The 19,373-nt window shown below is 41.9% G+C and overlaps 2 protein-coding genes across 6 annotated transcripts in view; both read right to left on the bottom strand.

The window, feature by feature from the left end:
- The window catches only part of tab2 (TGF-beta activated kinase 1 (MAP3K7) binding protein 2), a 53,227-nt gene extending 39,100 nt beyond the window's left edge, over positions 1-14,127 (bottom strand). For 3 of the 5 annotated variants that reach the window (XM_061051313.1, XM_061051314.1, XM_061051317.1), the window contains exon 1: positions 13,783-14,127. The gene's annotated coding sequence lies outside the window, so the exon portion shown is untranslated. The remainder of the gene's footprint in view (positions 1-13,782) is intronic. The other 2 variants (XM_061051315.1, XM_061051316.1) reach the window with 1 other exon arrangement.
- cdk19 (cyclin dependent kinase 19) overlaps positions 1-19,373 on the bottom strand; it is a 116,440-nt gene that overhangs the window by 25,644 nt on the left and 71,423 nt on the right. The gene's annotated exons all lie outside the window — the stretch shown is intronic.

The following is a 19,373-nucleotide window of genomic DNA, read 5'->3' as shown; positions in this document are numbered from 1 at the left end:
TTGAATGTCTCATTTCACTTTAACAAACTCTCAAAGTAATATCCACCTGATGACATCACACATTGACCTTTGTTACCATTCCTTTGAGCTGTTTGTCGTCAGTTTGGGATCCCTAACCACTTCCTCTTTCTGCGCCAGGTCCTAACCTTCACTCTACCAGAAGGGCCTTACTTTATTTCAAAATAAAAGCAGACAGCAAGTTAAGTACTCTCAGCTTAAGACAGTCCAGAACTTCACAATAAAAGCCCAACCATGCTAATTTTTAAAAACAACATAAAGAAATTTCAATAATTAACTACTGAAATTTTGTGATTATTGATTATAATCATTTGACATCCCTAAACTGTATATAACTTTGGACTAAACTTTCATCACAGTACTGTTAGAAAGTATGGCCTTATAGCCAGCTCAGTTATATGCTTTAATTAAACTAAATATATTAATAAGGAGAAGTGGTAATCGATGGATCCATGCTTCAGTGAACTGCTGGACCTCCGGGTGCTTGGCCAGAGGAGAAGAAAACTCCCAGCCGGAAATGCTTCCCGCAGCTGTTAGGAGTATCATTCCCCACCTTGAGGCCAACCAAAAGACAAATAGCAGCCAAGTCACGTGACCACTCTGCTGCTGCTGCTGCTGAGATGCCATTCAGTCTTATTCAAGCTCACTGAAAACATTCAATTCATACTTGTCAGTGAGCAGACCCATTTCACCAACATCAAGGGAACTTAGCTGCATTACAGTAACGGGGTTTGCAATGACTGGAGATGTAGATGAAAACTGTGTCAGACCATATCACTGTCAGGGGTCATGTTATAAAAGATGTACTGTTATTCTCTGCAACAGTGTGAAAGAGTATGTGGCACGCTTTCCTGCACACAAGGGGAAAAAAAGGAATTTAAAGCACTCGTTGCAGGTAAAGAATAATGCAGACTTAATGGGTAGTCAAGAGGGATGAGGAAGTTTAAATCAAGATGGTTAGTTGACTGAGGGCTCAGCGTACCTTAATGGGATTGATTGTTTATGGAAATGCTTTAAAATTGCACAGGGTTGTATCGAAAGCCCCCCTGTGCAGCAAAAGGGGAATCCACCCATTATCTATACCGCTTTTCCTCGTTCGGGGTTGCAGGGGGCTGGAGCCGATCCTAGCTGTCTTTGGGCGAGAGGCGGGGTTACACCCTGGACTGATTGACAGCCAGTCACAGGGCAATTCACAACTACGGGCAATTTAGAGTCACCAGGTAACCTAACGAGGGGGCATTCATATTTAATTGTATATACTTTATTAATCCCTGTGGGGAAATTCTGGTGTAAACTCTGTTAATAAGAGACATCATGCTCACACACATAGGGACATAATACATACATGCATTATTGGAGAGATGTCAGAGTGAGGGGCTGCTACACAGGGAGGGTGCCAGGGGTGTTGGGGTGGTCGGTGACTTGCTCAATGGCACATCGGCAGTGCTCGGAAAGTGACCTAGCACCTATCCGGCCTCTTATTGATGTGGGCATGACTCAGCAACCAGACCGACTTCCATACTTCAGTCCTCACCGGGAGCTGAACCGGCGACAATTCACTTCCCAACCCAAGTCCCTACAGGCTGAGCTACTTTAGGATAGGAGCTCTTCGTCTATCGAGTTATGCTTTCTCTAAAATCATAAGCAAAGGTTTGATTAGAGTATCAAAACATGCTTTCCGTTTCCTTGAATGTAGCGAGTAGTGGTATTTGAAGGGATTCTGTACTGTGAGCATTATTTAATAGAGGATAATTGTCCATTTTGTACACAGTTACATGTTCTTTCTGGCGTAAATTTAAAATGTCTTTCCCATCTTGGTTGTGCACGAGTATGGTTTGTAAATAAGAATTGTAAATAAACTTCTTACTAATTAAAGGCCCGTCTCGTATTGACGCCTGTCCCAAATAAAGGCAGGGTCATTTCATAGGCTGAAAGAAAAAGCACAGGCTATTAATAGAAGTTTTACTGTATATGTACTGTATATGATTCAGTCTCTGTAGGTGTTCTGCAGTATTAAGGAAGTTACATGTATAGTGTATTATAGGATACTCTGAGATGCAGGATTGGCAGGTTTGATGCATGCACGGCTCAATTTATTTTCCCATCAGCCTAACCCGTCTGATGAGGTGCAGGCGCTAATCGGTTGTGGTGGTGCTTACAAATCACGGGTGGGACAACAGAGTGCTGGTTCTGCTTAGACTGGCAACAACAGGTGTGTCTTGGAGGTTGCCAGTGCCAGTCTGGCCTGCAGCCACCCACCCACACGCACGCACGCACGCACGCACGCACGCACGCACGCACGCACGCACGCACGCACGCACGCACACACACCAAAACTCAAGGCAGCACATTCCTCTAAGGAATACCACAGCTGAGCGGTTCTGTTGTGACATCTCTAACCAGGAGAGGAGACAGGCCAGTGGGTTTGAGGGGCCAAAGGGCACCAGGGAAGGGAGGGGAGGGAGGAGGATGCAGGGGTTAGTTCAGAGGGTGAAGGGAGGGGGGGCAGGGCTGGACTTAAGTAAGCCAGGGATATAACTGTACTGAGGGCTCCATTTCCCTTCTTTAAACTGACGGGTGTCACTATATAGATTCAAAATCAGAAAATCATCACAATGAACTTCAGATCTGGAGCATTTAATTCAAATATATTACACAATAATTTTGTTTACACACTGTTGACTGAAGTCTAATTTGATTTTCTGCTCCAATTTCAGAAGGACTGCTCCTGAAATTCTCCTGGTTGTTTACACGTGCACCTCACAGCGGGAGGCTATGCCTTTCAAACATGCGTGGGGACAGGGGGTCTCCTGAGGCAAGACGTGACAAGAAAAGAACAATGCGAAAGTGGCAATATTAGTCCAATGCTACATGTAGTTCAACAGAATCACAATAAGAGCGAAAGAGTGGAGAAGAACATAATGGAGAACAGAAAACATAATGCAGCAGTTTAAATACATGCACGGAGATCGCAGCGGTGACATGCAGACAGGCTATGCACCGTGCACCGAATACAGGGAATAAAGGTCACCACCCCCTCCCACTCGCTCGAGGTGAATTATTCCAATTATGTCCTGCTTGCTGCGTTCTCACATCAGCTCACTCGGACTTCATGCTTAGAAAAGACTAGGGGTCTGGAAGAAGAAACTGCAGATAGTCAGAGTGATAAATTCTGCTGTTTGCGTTCACACTTGCAGCTCCTCCTGCAAATATCAGCAAGTGTTAAGACCCTTTAAGACTGAAAACCAGGAAACTATCTGAAACCTCTCAAACAAAGGGAGACTTTGTCTAGATGCGAGGAGTCCCAAGCAGATTCTTTTTAACAAGGCTTTAGCTAACATGCTCCTCTCTTATACAGTAGAGAGAATATCAAATATTGTCCTTGCACTCTGCAGGATGCAAGGGTAAAGGATCCACAAGCGTAACTTGAGTGTTTGTTTGCAGTGCTGTTGTGCAATCTCCAGAGCAGGGGGAAAAAATATTCCTTTAAAGTGTGAGGGGAAGTTTGTTTTCTTCACCCCCCAGCTCAGGTGCTTACATCCGAGATGTGAAAAGGTTGCAAAACATGGGCAGATGTAGGGTCTAAATTAAAAGACCACTACTGCTGCAAGAATTTCATGGAGACCCACACTAACAGTTGCCCTTGGCAAAGCTACACTGAACCACAACAAACAAAAGCTTTTCAGCTGGGTGGACTTGATGGTCCACCACGCCCTGACAATATGTTTTCAGAGTGAGACAGCAAGGGAGCGAGGGAGTAAGGGGAGCCCGAGGCCTACGCTGTTACTGATAGGACACTGGGTCAAAGCCCTTTTCCCACTGTTACGGGGTACAAAAAAACCTAAGGGAGATGAAAGGGTGTCAGCAGACTGTGGGAGAAATGATGAAGGACAGACTGGTCTCTGTCATTTTAAAAACAGAGCAGAATAAGGCAAGCGTTCTGTGCTGCGTCTGCGAGGAAAAGTTGGAGGGAGTCAGAGAGGACGTGAGGCCAGATCCTGCCCACAGGATAAGCAGGGGAGTGATAAGACAGCAGACTGCAAAATCCATCCTGCAGAAAACAAGCAGCAGGGAGGTCAGCTTGCAATCTGCTTACTCACACTACATGAGACCCTTGGATGCACTTTGGATTATTATTTTAAACCCTTATTTACTGTACTCTCCTGAAGACACTTGCTAAAAAATGAGGAAGTGGAATCTTATCGGGTAGCCCCCTAAAAAGTGATAATTCAAATCAGATCAAGTTTTTCAAATTGCTGCAATGCCAGAGCAGCAGCGTGACAGGCTTTAAACTGAAATGACGCTTCAACAACTTTCATGAGGTTTAATCAGGAAATTAATTATCCACACATCTACCCATCTCCAAAACAAACATACTAGGTCATTTAAAAAGAAAAACAATGATTAAAGTGTCAGGATGAAAATTCTGATTTTAAAAGGAGCAATATGTAACTCTGACACCTAGTGTTTAAAATGGGTACTGCAGTCCAAATTCTAAACATTGTAGAGAGCTGTCTCCCCCCCTCCCTCCTCCTCTCTAGAGTCGATGCTCACACAGGTTGCCATGTGGTGGACTCTGAAGCTTCAGTGTTTAGCCAGCTCTGCATCGGTCTGTAAACCTTTCTGCGTTCTAACCTCTCTCCATTTTTCAAAAGCATCTCCAATATTGATCATAATAATAACTGCTCTTATATCTGGCAAACTGAGGGGCGTCCAAAACGGCCGTGTGGGGGTGCCTTAAAACCTCCTACCTTCTCTGGTCCAAACAAATCCAGAGCATTCAGGACCAGAATCTAAAGTTAGAAGGAGGACATACTGACTGCTGCATTGTTGTCAGAGAAGCCAGCACTTCAACATAGATTAGATAGACTTTATTTGGCATGGACATCACAGATACATTGGACAAACCAGATGCAATTATTTAAGTGTATTAGCATACATAATAGTTCTCAACACCTGTCCACAGGAGGCCTTTGAAAGAAAACCATTATGGATAGGAAGAAAATCAATAAGAAAGATAAAGAGAAAACAATAAAAGAGAAAATTAGTAAAATAATAAAATGTGCAATATTACAGGGATGAAAGAGCAGCAATATATTCAGAGTCAAATATACACATGAACTTTAGAGTAGCATGTTTCCATGATATGACATGATATGTTGCCATTTTATATTTTTATTCACTACATATCTTACTGATTGCTCCCCTGACAACTTTACTGTTTTATTTTCCTTCATTTTAACTTTTTTAAGTATTCTTAAAAAATGGGGGTCAAAGGGGAGTCCAGTCCAATCATTATCCATCTCTGCCATGAAGTGACCTGCATTTACTCGCCACACGTTTTATGCTGCTAAATGAATGACCTCTGCAGCTTTAGGAAACATAAGTGGAGGAGGAAATGCAAAAGAGCAAACTGTAGTGTTTCTCAGAGCAATGCACTATGAGAGGAAGTGTTTGTCACACACACACACACATCCTGCTGCGGAGGCAACGTCTGCACAACTCCGAGGAGCTCCGAGGTCAAAGATAACTCATGAGCCATCTTCCTGTGTGCTGTCACTCAGCGTTACTTTGAAAAAAAGTGGACCAAGTAGGATCAGCAATGTCATGTTGAGCTGAGTGTAACGCAAGTAAGGTATCGAGACTATCTGAGTTAAAGGGAAAACTTGTAAATGTGCCCAATATTTAATGGCTTGTTTTTGGTAAAACACAGCTAGAGAGACTGGTGAACGTGAGACTGCTTTAAAAGGAGACACTGCTGGCAGCTCGTCCTTGTGATAAATCATCTTGGAGTCAGCATTCATCTTTATTAATCATTGTAAACAAAGAGACACAGTGATGTGCACACACACTGAAGCCAAACACAAATGTATGCCTCCAAGAAGATAGAGCCCCTCTTTAATCTGTTCTGCTTTACACATAAATTGACGACACACACAAAAAAATAAACAGTTCTTTTAAAGTTCTGAGAGGATTGTCTTCAAAAATTAAATAAAACCGCAGGCACATCTGAAACGCTGAGTACTGGGTACTGGACAAAACAATCCCTCATCTTGGTTTATTTCAGCTGCTGTCTAGTTAAGGCCGTCCCTCCCACTTGAGTCATTCATTTCTGTCAGGAACTAAAGACAATTTAAACCAAAATCCTAAAAGAAAGTGTATCTGGAGGAAATTACCAACCCTGCCTTTAATGTTGCACAGTCGATGAGTGTCTGAACATATTTACATGCCCATATTCAATGTTTGTAATGACGCCACCTACAGTTAGGAGACTGTAAAACCTTGTGTAACATGTCCTCTAACTTCTTGTTGTGTTCAAAGCACGACAGTTTACACCAGTTTTGACCACTCTTATATTTCGTGGTAAAGAAATTCTCTATAGATTCATAGTGTTCATCAGTATTCTCTACTAAACCCCACGAAAACTACATCTGTAAACTCTCCGACAAACAGTCAATCACAATGTGCGACATCATCATACAAACGTACAGTCAATCATATTGTGTAACGTCACTAGTGACCACCTGAGTACCTAAACCTGGTTGGGCATGTCCTACAATCTTGCTCCATGCTTTGCTCTGATACCTGACATCAGGTGGTTTCCTGCACTCACATTGCTCCAGGAATAACCAGGCCTGAGCACGGTTAGTACATAATGTGTAATACATCATATGAATGACTTAATGTAATTATGAAGCGTGCTTAGTTTACAAGACAGGCCGACTCGAAAATAAAAAAAAATAAAAAAGGTGAAGCTCGAACGAGTCTGCGTCCGCACATCAGAGAACAACACAGAGAACATGAAAGCTACTTTCCTGACTTTGTGGCTTATTTTGAGTCATTTTAATCAGATACAGACAGAACACTCCGGGATTTCTCCTGAATGAAGGCTGTCCACGTTGTGCTCGTGCATGAACTGTACCGTGCCGAAGCACACCTCCTCAAAGCGTGCCAGGGCCAAGGAAGTGTACCGTGCTTGAGCATGGATGGAGCACTCACACTAGTCAAACGAACTGGACTTTGAGGGTGAAGCGTGCTTAGGCCTGGTATGGATTGCCTAGTGTGAGTGCGCCCTAAAAAAACATTGCCATGGTTTAGTATAGACATACGTATAACATAGTAACAATCTAAGTATGTATCAATCAATCAATTTCAATCAATTTTTATTTGTATAGCTTCAACTCATAACAAGTGTTATCTCGAGACACTTCACAAAAAGCAGGTAAAATACCTTACTCTTTGTCTGTTAACATTACAAAAGAGCAGGTAAAAAGACCTTACTCTTTGCTATGTTACAAAGATCCGGCCTATCCATCATGAGCACTTTAGCAAATGTATTTCAATATGGATCATCAGAGTAGATCTCTGTGGTTACTTCTGCAACTATTTTAAAGATATTACATACTGAACAGTAATTCCAACTTTAAAAAAAATGGCAACACTGAACTAAAGAATAACTTCCGATTCTTCCTAAAAGGGAACAAATATCTCTGTGAAATAAAGTGATTTTCTAACTGCTTTTAATTTGTCAAACTTTGTGAGAATATAAATCACGCCAAAAACCCGAGTCCAACAACAGGAAGCAGGAGTGTTCTGCGGGCTCGGCTGATTGCATGCTCACGTGACGCTGTTGTGACATTTTCTTGTCATCAAGAATAAAGGGCGACTTAATCCTGCTGCTCTGCCGCTTCAATTGACCAATAACTCATAAAACGCCAAACAAGGGTGGAAATGAAAGCTTCAAGCACAACAGCGATCCCACTAACAAAGCTGAAGTGTCTCAAGAGCTGCACCGCTGTCTTTCCAAACATGCCTGTTTAACACACCAGCGGTTCTGGTTCCAATTAGTTTAAATGCTACATCCAAAGGGAGTCGGCGGAGGAGCTCCTCTATATTCCTTTAATTGATGGTTGCTCTACTATCCTATTTCATGGCCAACTCTCTGCAAAGGAAACTTGAAAAACACTTCATTAGCATGAAAAGCCGCTCTTTAATTATTCCACCACGCTCAAGTCTGATTTACTAGTGCTATTACATGGCTTGTCTTTTTTTTTCCAGTTCATTTATTTAGCTGAACAATCCAGCAGTCTGTAAACTGTGGGGATATTAAGGCTGATAAATAGAGAAATAAGCTAATCCAGTCAGAAGTTATTTACTTGGACACACCAGTTGCATCATGGGAACCTTTAAGTATTCTTTCATCTTCTGCTTTTCTTGCATTAATCCCTGAAACTACAAACACCAAAAGGTTTTAAAAGTGAACAGTTATTTTACAAACACTAGATTTCTTTAAAACAAAGACCAGAATTCAAGTGACATTTGTAGAGCTGTCACACTTTGCAGAAAACTCCTGAGAAACTCCTATATTACATTTGCAGGAGGAGCTGTATGTGTGAACGCAAACAGCTGAGTTTTTCACCTGGACTTCACCCGGAGTTTCTCCTGCCAGACCCCTAGTATTTTTTTCTGTAGAAAGTCCGAGTGAGCTGATGTGAGAACACAGCAGGATATAATGAAGAGAATTTACCTCAAGATGGTGGGAGGGGGGAGTGATGTCTACTGGTATATCTTACAACAGGTGCACGACCATAGACTGTCTGCACAAGACCGCTACGATCTGCAGCTTCTTAAATTGCTGCATTATGTTTTCAGTTTGCCGGTATTTATTTCTCCACTCTGTTGATATTGTGATTCTGTTGAGCTACACGTAGCATTGAAATTAATGCAAATATTCTATTTAGCGCCATATAGCGGACTCTGTTGCTTCATCCGCTACTTCTGCATCTTTCTTTTTACGTCACGTCTTACCTGAGCACCAATGACAACCATGTAGCAACAAAAGAGCTAAATGTTGTTCAGAATAGTCGATCTAGACTGAACCAGATTAAAGACAGTTAACACTTGACTTGCATATCGGTTGCTTAAAGAAAATTATAAAGTCATCATTTGTAAAAGCTGTGGTGGGTTTTCAGCTCGTTTTGGAGTTCCTCTGCCTCCAACTGGCCAAAAGAAGCAGCTTTAACATTTCAAAATAAAACCTGAGTACTACAAATGATGAGAACTCAAATTATCTTGATTATCATGTTAGTGGATAGTTTCTTAACTCGCTTCATAATGGGCAAAAGTTAAGTAAAGCAGTTAGCAGGCAACAGCTACAGGTGTGGTGGACTATGCAGTGTCAGCCTCCATGCATGCAATTTAACCCTTGAACTGGAGTGGCTCATGAGCAGCATGTGTAATGGAGGACTCCATTTAAAGTGTAGAAGTCAGGAGACCTCAACAGGGGGAGGGGGCTCCAATAAGAGCCTCTCTTCCTGACAGCCACACACTGAGAGTGGGGGAGGGTTAAAAACACCAAACCCTCTTCCTTAACTCTGCAGCAATGGGCATAACATGATGGATTCTTCCCGTTCTACCAACGTCTTGCTTTTCCACTGAAGGAAACACACGCTATCTAACAAGATACGTGGACATGTCGCTTAGCAGAAAACCAAGTATCAGGTTTTACACTAATTCAGAATCTGCGGCCGCTTAAAGAAAACCTGTTTTGACAAACAGAGAAGGAGAAAGGTAAGGCAATATCGCTGCTCGGGTTGAAATGACTCTGCAAACAACAAGCGCTTGTACTGCATCCAAACACACTCATATGCAGCAATTATCCTTCCTCTTGTGAAAAAAAACAAACAAAAAAAAACTACACACCCCCACCCCTTTGCTCAGACTGGTGATGGTAAGTTGTGTTGTGCAAACTGCAAATGATAAATAAGGAAACAGGTTCTTCAGGAAAGCAGATTTAAAGTATCAGCGCAGAGCTCACTGCAACACACCACAAAGTCAGCTTGTTGTAGAAGTTTTTTAAACTACGGTGTTTGTATTTATTGTACAAAAACACAAACAAAAGTGAGCCAGATTCTTCGCCTCTTTATGAACAAGCATCAACTTGTGATCTGCAATCCTTTCGGCCCCTTTGTTTTGTTGATTTAGACATTTAGCTTTTGGCAAATGACACCCAAACACAGCAATTAGCAGCCCTCTGTTAGGTACACCAAAATCCTGATTATCACACGGGCTCCCAGCAGTCGTTGCTGTGTCTCCTCCGAAGAGTGGCAAATCAGCAAGGCCTCCTAGCAACATATTTGCCCAGCTACAGGCACACATGGTTTCAGTTAGGGGTCTGCACCTATAAACAGTTGGCCATGGCAGCTTATTGGTCAGGAAGTGCAATGTTGACTGCAAGTCAAGACAGGCACAAGCTGCTAATGAATGATATACACTCTTACAGTGGAGCTTTGACAACGCAGTTTAGATCAGAAGTGTTTAGAGGCAGCCTCAGAAGTGATTCTGACCTCTTTTGAAGTTGTGAATAAACTCAAGGTTTCTAGTCCTACACAGACCGCTGTTATTTATGTATCTGTGATGTTTCTCCTTCAATCTGATTGTCACAGAGGCGTAATGGGGGGATGAAGTGATCCGTCTCTGTACCGTCTTCAGAGGTAGTAACATAGGAGAGACGGTATCTGCGGAGCTAGCAGGGGACCGAAGCGCTGTGTGTGTGTGTGTGTGTGTGTGTGCGCATGAGGAGCTCCTGCTGTGCTGTACTTCCACAACGCTGAAACGCACTGTGGATTAACAGACTGGGAAAAGAATATTACGCTGTTTCAAAATCAATATGAATGTACAAAGACATGATAATGGCGGCACTTGACTGTGACTGTTATGATCTCGGTGTAATAAAACAGCTGCAGTATGCTTTCTGTTCTCCAGTATGTGGTTCTCCACTCTTTTGTTGATATTGTGATTCTGTTGAACTACATTAGCGTTGATATTAAAGCAAATACAGTGATTTTAGCGTCATATAGCAGACTCTGCTGCTTCATCCGTATCGTTCTTTTTGAGTCATGTCTCTCAGGAGACACTCCATCACCGATCCCGTCTGACAGTGATAGATTTACGTTGTGAGGTGCATGTGTGAACAACCTTTACACAGGACGATTGTCCTCTTGAGATTCTCTGGACAGGAGAGGAGGGTTTTGGGGAGGAGGGGACCTCTTATGATAGATTTTGCTTTATGTAAAAACTTCATTATTCATATATGACAAAGGGTCATTTTAAACTGGTTTTGTAAAGTTCATCACCAACAAAGCTGCTGCTCCTGCATTTTTATACATGCAACAATGCCTGCTATTTAAGAACATATGCGAAGATATGTCAGAATCATCTCAGGATCTTCTTGACTTTCGACTGGGATTATAGACTTTATAAAAACTATCCCACGACCAATATGAGATTTTTTGGGCTGATAGTGATACCAATATTAAGAAGAGAAAAAAAATGTGGATAACGATATGGCAGCCAATATTTTTCTTAGATCTGTCTTTGATCTTTAGAGATCGATAGACATGCAGTAGATATAGTACGTACACATTTCTTGTGTTGATCTGTCAAACGCAGTCATCAAACGAAAAGATTTCAACAAGATTTTTCTGTTGAACAAAAGCCTATATTACAACAGTGCACTGAAACACTAGTTTTTAACAATACATTAAAAATTATAAATAAAAACTATAGAAAAATAAATAAGAAACTTACATTGAATAAACCTGGTTATATCGGCAAATATCAGAGTTAAAATAAGCCGATATCGATAGTCACATGATTTGCAAATATCGGCCGGCTGATTTATCGGTCGAGCTCTTATAAAAAAACACAAAACAGTAGATTTCTATTTGAGCTTGTGTTTTCTTACAACAACAGGGTGATATTCTCTATCTTTAGGTCAAAAAGTAGTGCTTTAGGTGCCCGTAGCCAAGTGATTAGTGCATTCATCCCATGTACAGAGGCTGTAGTCCTCCAAGCGGACATCCCGGGTTAAAATCCGACATGTGGCTCCTTTCCTGCATGTCATTCCCCCCTCTCTCTCCAAGATTTCTGAGTCTATCCACTGTACTATTTCTAAATTAAAGGCACAAAAAGCCCCCCAAAAAATAGAATATAGTTTTGGTCAGTTTCAATAACTGCTACTAGTTTAAACGTCCCACAGCCTACATTTTGTTTAATTTCACTGGTGGCTGGTATAAATATAAAGCCTTTGCCTAAGAGATACAACGTAGAGAAACATTTTCTCAACACACCCAAAGTGGTTTCCATTTAGGATGCATTGGTTAAAATTCAGTATCGACCGATAGTGACCCTGTTGACAGATGTTGGCACATCGGCAAATAATGTGAAATGAAGCGATGTCAATACCATTTCTTTATTTGTAGTGTCGAATCAATTTTATGCTGACATCAAGTTCACCAAACTACTGATTTAGAGACAAGGTTTTTAATTGGGCAGATGAGGCAACCTGTTGAACAAACTCTGACTTCTTTGTCAAAAATGAGAAAATGTCGGCATTGTGAGAAGCTTACACAAAAAGAAGTCATGAAACAAACATCGGTATCATAATCAGCTACATCGTCCCAATCGGTGCATCTCTAGTTACCCTGTTTGACCACCAATATTGCTCAAACACAACCATGAAATTGAAGAGGCATAATGACCACACGCCTTGCAAATAAGAAATCATAATATATGTCATCAAAATATTCATATTCAAGTTAAATTTGGCTTCAATATTTGGGATACAATTGACCAGCAGGAAGGAGAAACACATGAAAGATATCACGTCAAATAATTTCACTTTAAAACAACATTCATGGTCACTTATATTTCCAAATGCCTAACTTGAAAAATATAGGTCAAACGTTGCCAACTGAGCCTTTCAGCCTTTCCTGGTGTCTTTAACAGAATAAATAAATCACCTCAAAATCGAGGCTGACTAGGTTATCTCAGGATAAACATCTTAATTACACTAAGAGCATAAACAACAAAAACAACAACGACTACAGAGCTGTCATTTAGGTTGGCAAAGACTGAGATCCATTACAAACAGGGAACAACTGACCCACGTCTTTTAGTGATCAAGCATGAATCACTCTTTTATTTTCTTCAAACAGAAGGTTGTATGTGTTGTGTGTCATCTCAAGAGTAACCTGGCTCCACTTAAGTGAAACACTTAAATCATCTCTGTAAGAAAGTATGAACATTGAAAGAGTTCATTTTAATCTTGTTGCTATGGAAATCATTTTAATCGTGTTGCTATGGAAATCACTGGACAAGGCGTTAATTTGTACTACAGGTGTAGCTTCACCCAATTTACCAACCTGCTGCGTTTACTTATAAGTCACACTAAAAAAGGTGAATGTGGTAGTAACGTGTTGAACATTTAATTGATGTGTAAAGGACTTCTTTTGAGTGTTTTTACAGACTAAATACTTGGTGTGTGATTTAACATTTCCATCCAGCGGCTGCTCCTGCGTCGTTTTAAAGCAGAGCTCAATGGAAAAAGTAGCTACAAAACATGTAGCGTCAGCCATTGTTATGCTCAGATAAAAACAAAAGTAAGATATATGTGCAGGTGTTGAGATAAAGCAGACTCTGGGGAGAGGTTGATGTGTATATTTTAAAGTTTCGACACTGATTTAGTAACTCGGCCGAGACGCTAACAGCCTCCAGACACCTCAAGGAAGCTAGCTTAGCTTAGCATAGACAAAAACTTTTTCCACATCTGAAAAGTTTTGTGTCTCCGTTTTCTTTCTAAACACAATGAGGACGTTTTTCAAAACAGTGAGATAAACTCCACTTTGAGTCCACAGAAACGAGTTTAAACCTGTTTTCTTCCGGCTGTTGCTAACTGGGTAAAGTTAACTTAACGCAGCTTACCTTTCTGTCTCCGCCGCCGCCGCCGCTCCCCGGGCCGCCTAACAACACCCGAGACCGCCGCCGGACCTCCAGAGGGCCGCGGAGCTCGGAAAGTAGAAGCCGAGAGGGGTCCAGCTACTATCAGGGAGACGGAGAGCCAAGTGAACCGAGGCCCCGGGCCTTGTGTGGAGGGATACCGAGCCTCAGCAGAGACTCGGGAATACCTTTTTGACAGCTCCTCTTCTTCAGCCCCCCCTCCCCTCGACAGCCCTTCACTTTTCTCTTTTTCCTCACTTCCAGCAGATACGAATCAAAATACTGTCACAGAATATGGCGGCTGCATAAGCATGCTACTATCGCGAGAGGAAGAGTCGCTTTTCTTTTTTTAAAAAGTTTGACAAAGTTGTACTTGAGGGGGGCGGAGAGGGAGGGGAAAGTTGTGATTGCAAAATGGACTGAGCAGGCTGCTCCTGTAGCAGAAGACGAGGATGCAAACAAACAACAGATTCATCATCATAATACATTTATAATGAACGTATCGTTCATCATTCTTCTCCACGGAGCCCCTGCAGTCCCAAAAATACTTTTTGTGCAAACATAATTCGGCTTATCTTGTGCGCACACAATATATTTTATTTCCACAAGTTATCTTGTGTGCGAAGAGGTCACAGTGGGTCCCAAAGTGGAGGTCAGGAATTCCCCCCCCCCCCCCCCCCCCCATTTCATATAAATTTAATTAATGCCTACAAATTAGGGCTGTCAGAATGAATCGTGATTAATTAATGCCTCAGGTTAATGCATCTTTTAAAGATGGGACTTTGGGACTACATGATGTTGTGGTCTGCAGCTCTTCCTTTATTTTCTTCTTTGGTAACAGGGTACAGGGAGATGCGATAATGAGGATTAAATATAAAAGTAAAAGACCAAATGCAGCTTGTCTAGCCTCATCTGTGGGGAAGAGACGCATGACTTCCACTAGCATTACATTTTGGCCTTTGTTCATTGACAATGTCTGTTCTACTCTGTTCACAGTACAGTATGCTTTGTCATGTATGGGTAGAGTTTGTCATCTCTCAACTGGAAGGTCTATGTTCCATTCCCAAACTCCTGCAGCCACATGCCAGACAGCCACACAGCAGCCTCTGTTATCAGTGTATGAATGTGTATAAATGTGGTTAGTAACTTCTGATGGACTTTTTACAAAGCAGCCTCTACCATCAGTGTGTGAATGTGTTGGTGTGACCTGCAGTGTAAAAGAGCTTTAAGGAGTCAGAAGACTAGAAAAGGGGATACAAGCTGAAGTCCATTTACCATATATGTATGTACTTTTTTATTCCATGTTGGTATACTGGTAAATTGCTCCTTTTAAAAAAAGATGTGGAGCGGGCTGGGAAGTAAAATGGAGATTTTAGTCTGTATCCCAGTGTCACAGCGTTATTCAGAACTAACACAACACAACGCAGAAGCCCACAGGTTACACTTTAACAGGACCAGGATCTGTGTTTGTACCGCTAATACTACTGTCAGTAAAACCAAAACTGTTGTCCTTTCTCTGACTCCGTCTATTAAAAAAAAAGTATATTACATTGAAATAAAACATGTTATTTTTGTTAAAGATTACCAGCTAAAATGTGCCATGCACCATGAGTGAAAAATCTGCTGAACTTTCACACAACATGAGCTATATTGTGTTGTTTATAAGTGGGTCTCTCCACGTGGGTTAGTTGCTGAAGCAACAGAATTCATTTCCTCAGGATGTTGGATTTTATTGGCGTCTTGGTTCCAAGTGAGCAATTTTGATGGCACGTCATCATAACGCTGCTTCAAAGGTTTTTTTTTCTGTCCACAAAGAAAGCATTACATCCTCCAGGAAGAACAGTCCAGCTTGCACTTATTATGTTGCACTGTGCACACAATTATTTAAATAAGATCCCTGTTGAATGCATTCATGGACAACACAAGCAGGTGTTGCGTTTTAAGTGTCTTTCATGACAGACACACACACACACACACACACACACACACACACATACACACACACACACACCACAGTGTGAGTGAGAAAACAGACTCTTGTGGGAACATCATGAAAAAGGACAGTGCATTTGTTCTTCAGAGAAGTGGATGGAAACATATGGCGTCTCGTGTGTCGGCGTTATGCAGTGACTCACACACACACACAAATCATGGCCCCTGCTATCTCGCGCAGACCGTGACCCCTTGACTCTGGGTTTGAATCCCGGGGAGCTAAAATCCCCTTCAGTGCGAGTGGCAAACAGACAGCACAGTGCAGCTTCTCATCCTCGAAGAGCGGAGTATTCATTACTTTACACAATGCCTTATACACTTGGGGATGTGCTGGTGGTGTGTAAGTGTGTGTGTGTGTGAGGGGGGGAGGTGGGGGGTTATGTGTCAGGCTGGTGAATCAGCAAAAAGAGAAAAAATGAATCAAGAATTTCCAAGGACTTAACCTCATAATTGTGCCCGAATTTCCCAGTTATTTACTCTCACTTGTTGACTGTGTGTGCAGCCTCAAGTATTCCCCTCCCACTCTTACACCATTTATACGCTCTGTTTCCCTGCATACATGCTGAACACAGATAAGACGAATGACAGGAAAAATGGGACAAAAACAGGCTAACATGTGCAAAAAACAGCAGCAGCCTGAGATAAATCAGACATAAAAAAAAACCTGCTGTTGCACTTTAGTCCTGCAACTGTCCACCACACTCCTCAGATCGGCTTTTTGAGCAACAAGGCCGGCCACCCACATTCTTGGCATGGAAAGAGGCCCTTTTCTCACGGTCTGAGGACAGCTTGTCATGGGTCAGCGGTTTAGATTTAGCTCTGCAGTGGGTCTCCACTCATTATTCCCCTCTTAAGCAAACTTCTTGTCCACCATCCATTAGGAGCAGACCATGCAGTGGCCCCGGGTCTAAAAAGCTCAATAAAGAGCTCTTAAAGACAGATGGAAGAGAGAGCTGGAAGTTGTGTGATTATTAAAGGACAAATCAGTGAGATATGTAGTGAGTGAAATGATAAAAGTATCTTACTATCTGATCAGACATTAATGAAACATGCTATGTTGAAGTTCTGTCTTCTCTGACAACAATGCAGCAGTCAGTATGTCCTCCTTCTAACTTTAGATTCTGGTCCTGAATGATCTGGATTTGTTTGGACCACAGAAGGTAGGAGGTTTTAAGACACCCCCACACGGCCGTTTTGGACGCCCCTCGGTTTGTCAGATATGAGAGCAGTTATCAGGTCAACAGGTGTTGCAGCGATGGAAGTGTTCAAGAGAAGTGGTTCAGATAGAAGTGATTGTACCCGACCTAAAAAGCCTCTGCATGTTTCTAATAAGCTCCACAAGCAGAAACGTGATCAAACTAGGATCAATATTGGAGATGCTTTTGAAAAATGGAGAGAGGTTAGAACACAGAAAGGTTTACAGACCCATGCAGAGCTGGATAAACACTGAAGCTACAGTGTCCTCAACATGGCAACCTGCGTGAGATTTGACTCTTGGGAGGAGGGGTCGGGGGGAGACAGCTCTAGTTGCATTTTGCTCCTTTAATACTTAAGAAGCTACAGTATTATTTTGACTCAATTGTAGATTGTGTACACAAAATTGGAATAACATCCTGGTATCAAAGCTGAAGAGAATTCAGTAGCGTCTTGAACATATGCATTCTTTATAATGGCAGGTAGGGGGCGACTCCACAAGCAGCAAAAAAAGTCTGAAGGTCTGATTGGCTAAGACTTGATTGCAACCTTTAATAGCTCCAAAAATTAAGCATCATTTGCTTCCACCATGCTTAGCTTAAAGCCTTATTCATAAAGCATACAGTGATTAGGCACTGCTGTGATTTAAGGTTTGTCAGCCCTTGAGGGCCCATTTCTGGCCTGGGGCCCCAAGCAGTTGCCTGCCTTACCTTCTGACAAGCAGCGCCTCTGCATGACGAAGAGTCCTTGGGCAAGACACCTGATTTGCTCCCAGTGGCATTTAAGGGGTTTGTAGAAAAACTAGGGACACATATTAGTGTTTGAGAAACACGGTGAAGTGTTTTTTGCAGAATATGTGACCTTAAAGCAAACTTAAAAATATCTAGTAATGTCAAAGAATACGTCTAAAACTCTTCAAAAATACAACAATATTAGAAGTGTGTGTAGCTCAACAGGAGGTAAAAAATAATGCTTAAACAGTCTGAGGTTCACACAGACCTCAACATTTCGACTGGCTCTTGGTAAGAAACTCTCCTCTCTGCTCAAACACAGGCCCAAAGTGTGGTTGGTAGGCAGCTTTGGGAGCAGACTGGGAGTGAGGGGAGGTATGGCGGCGCTCCAGACACCGATCTCCAACCCTTAAGGTCAAACTGACACTCTGAGGATGGATCCACTCTCTCCCACTAGAAGTGAAGTGGATAGAAAGGACAAGCAGAGCTCAGTTCAGTAAAAAAAATTGTTGCCTCTGGTATGAAATCATTAGAAAATGAATTGTAAAGGAGAGCTTGGTAAGTTTAATAAACATTTAGCCGTTACCATAGAAACAGTGTAACTTTCACTGACATCTTTGTTTGAAACTTTGATCTGGCTCAAGAATAGGCCCGTAGCTTTGTAAAACACTGATTCATGCCAAGAGCGACGTTGGCATCACTTTGAAATGTGTTTGAAAGATGAATCATGCTACCTTACTGGACATGTTCTACTTCAGTTCAATTGCTGTGCAATTATGGTTAATATGGTTACAGTATGAGCCTTTGCAATAAACGCATTGTGAAAGTCTGATTTTATCACAAAATAATTAAAAGTATTTAAGCTGAGCTTTCCCTCTCAGCATGAACACATTTAACTTGTTGGATTTATGTCTGGGTATAATGGCCATTCGTTTGCACCATTTATTTTTAAAGGTCATATTCTCCTCCTCTTCAACCTGTTTAAATAAGTCTCAGAGCTCCTCAAAACATGTGTGTGAAGTTTCTTGTTCTAAATCCACTCTGATCCTGTATTTGATCATGTCTATAAACCCCTCTATTTCAGCCCTGCTCAGAACAGACTGTTTCTGTGTCTGTACCTTTAAATATGTAAATGAGCTGTGTCTGACCACGCCCCCTCTCTGGAAGGGCTTGGGTGTCTCGGTCTTTCTCGCTCCATGTCCTATTGTTTACGGTGAGAAGGCAGACTCAGAGGTCAGAACAAACACCTAGCTGTGGGAGTGTCACCCACCTGGGGGAGGGGCTACTGCTCTTTGTGATGTCATGAGGGGAAAATCTCCAAACGGCCCACACATTTTCTGAAAAGTGGAGCAGAAAGAAGACGGAGAGGATGGATTTTTCTCAACATTGGAGGGTTTCTAGACAGACTAGGGACACATGTTAGTGTTAGAGAAAAAAGATATTGAATTTTCATAATATGTGACCTTCCTGCTTCTATGAACTATTGTGTCACATTCAGTGTAGCCCCCCTCTGGTTTGATACTTCACACCTGCTGAGTCGGAAAGTGTTCACAAGTGTATTTTAAATAATATGTGACCTTTAACTAATTTTTGGGGGCTTTTTGCCTTTATTGGATAGAACAGCTGAAGAGAGACAGCAAATGTTGGGAGTAGAGTGCG

This window comes from Labrus mixtus, chromosome 12 (genome assembly GCF_963584025.1).
Source record: "Labrus mixtus chromosome 12, fLabMix1.1, whole genome shotgun sequence".
In the NCBI taxonomy this organism is placed as follows: domain Eukaryota; kingdom Metazoa; phylum Chordata; class Actinopteri; order Labriformes; family Labridae; genus Labrus; species Labrus mixtus.
Note: the sequence above shows the minus strand (reverse complement) of the source record. Positions and strands in the feature narration are given on the sequence as shown.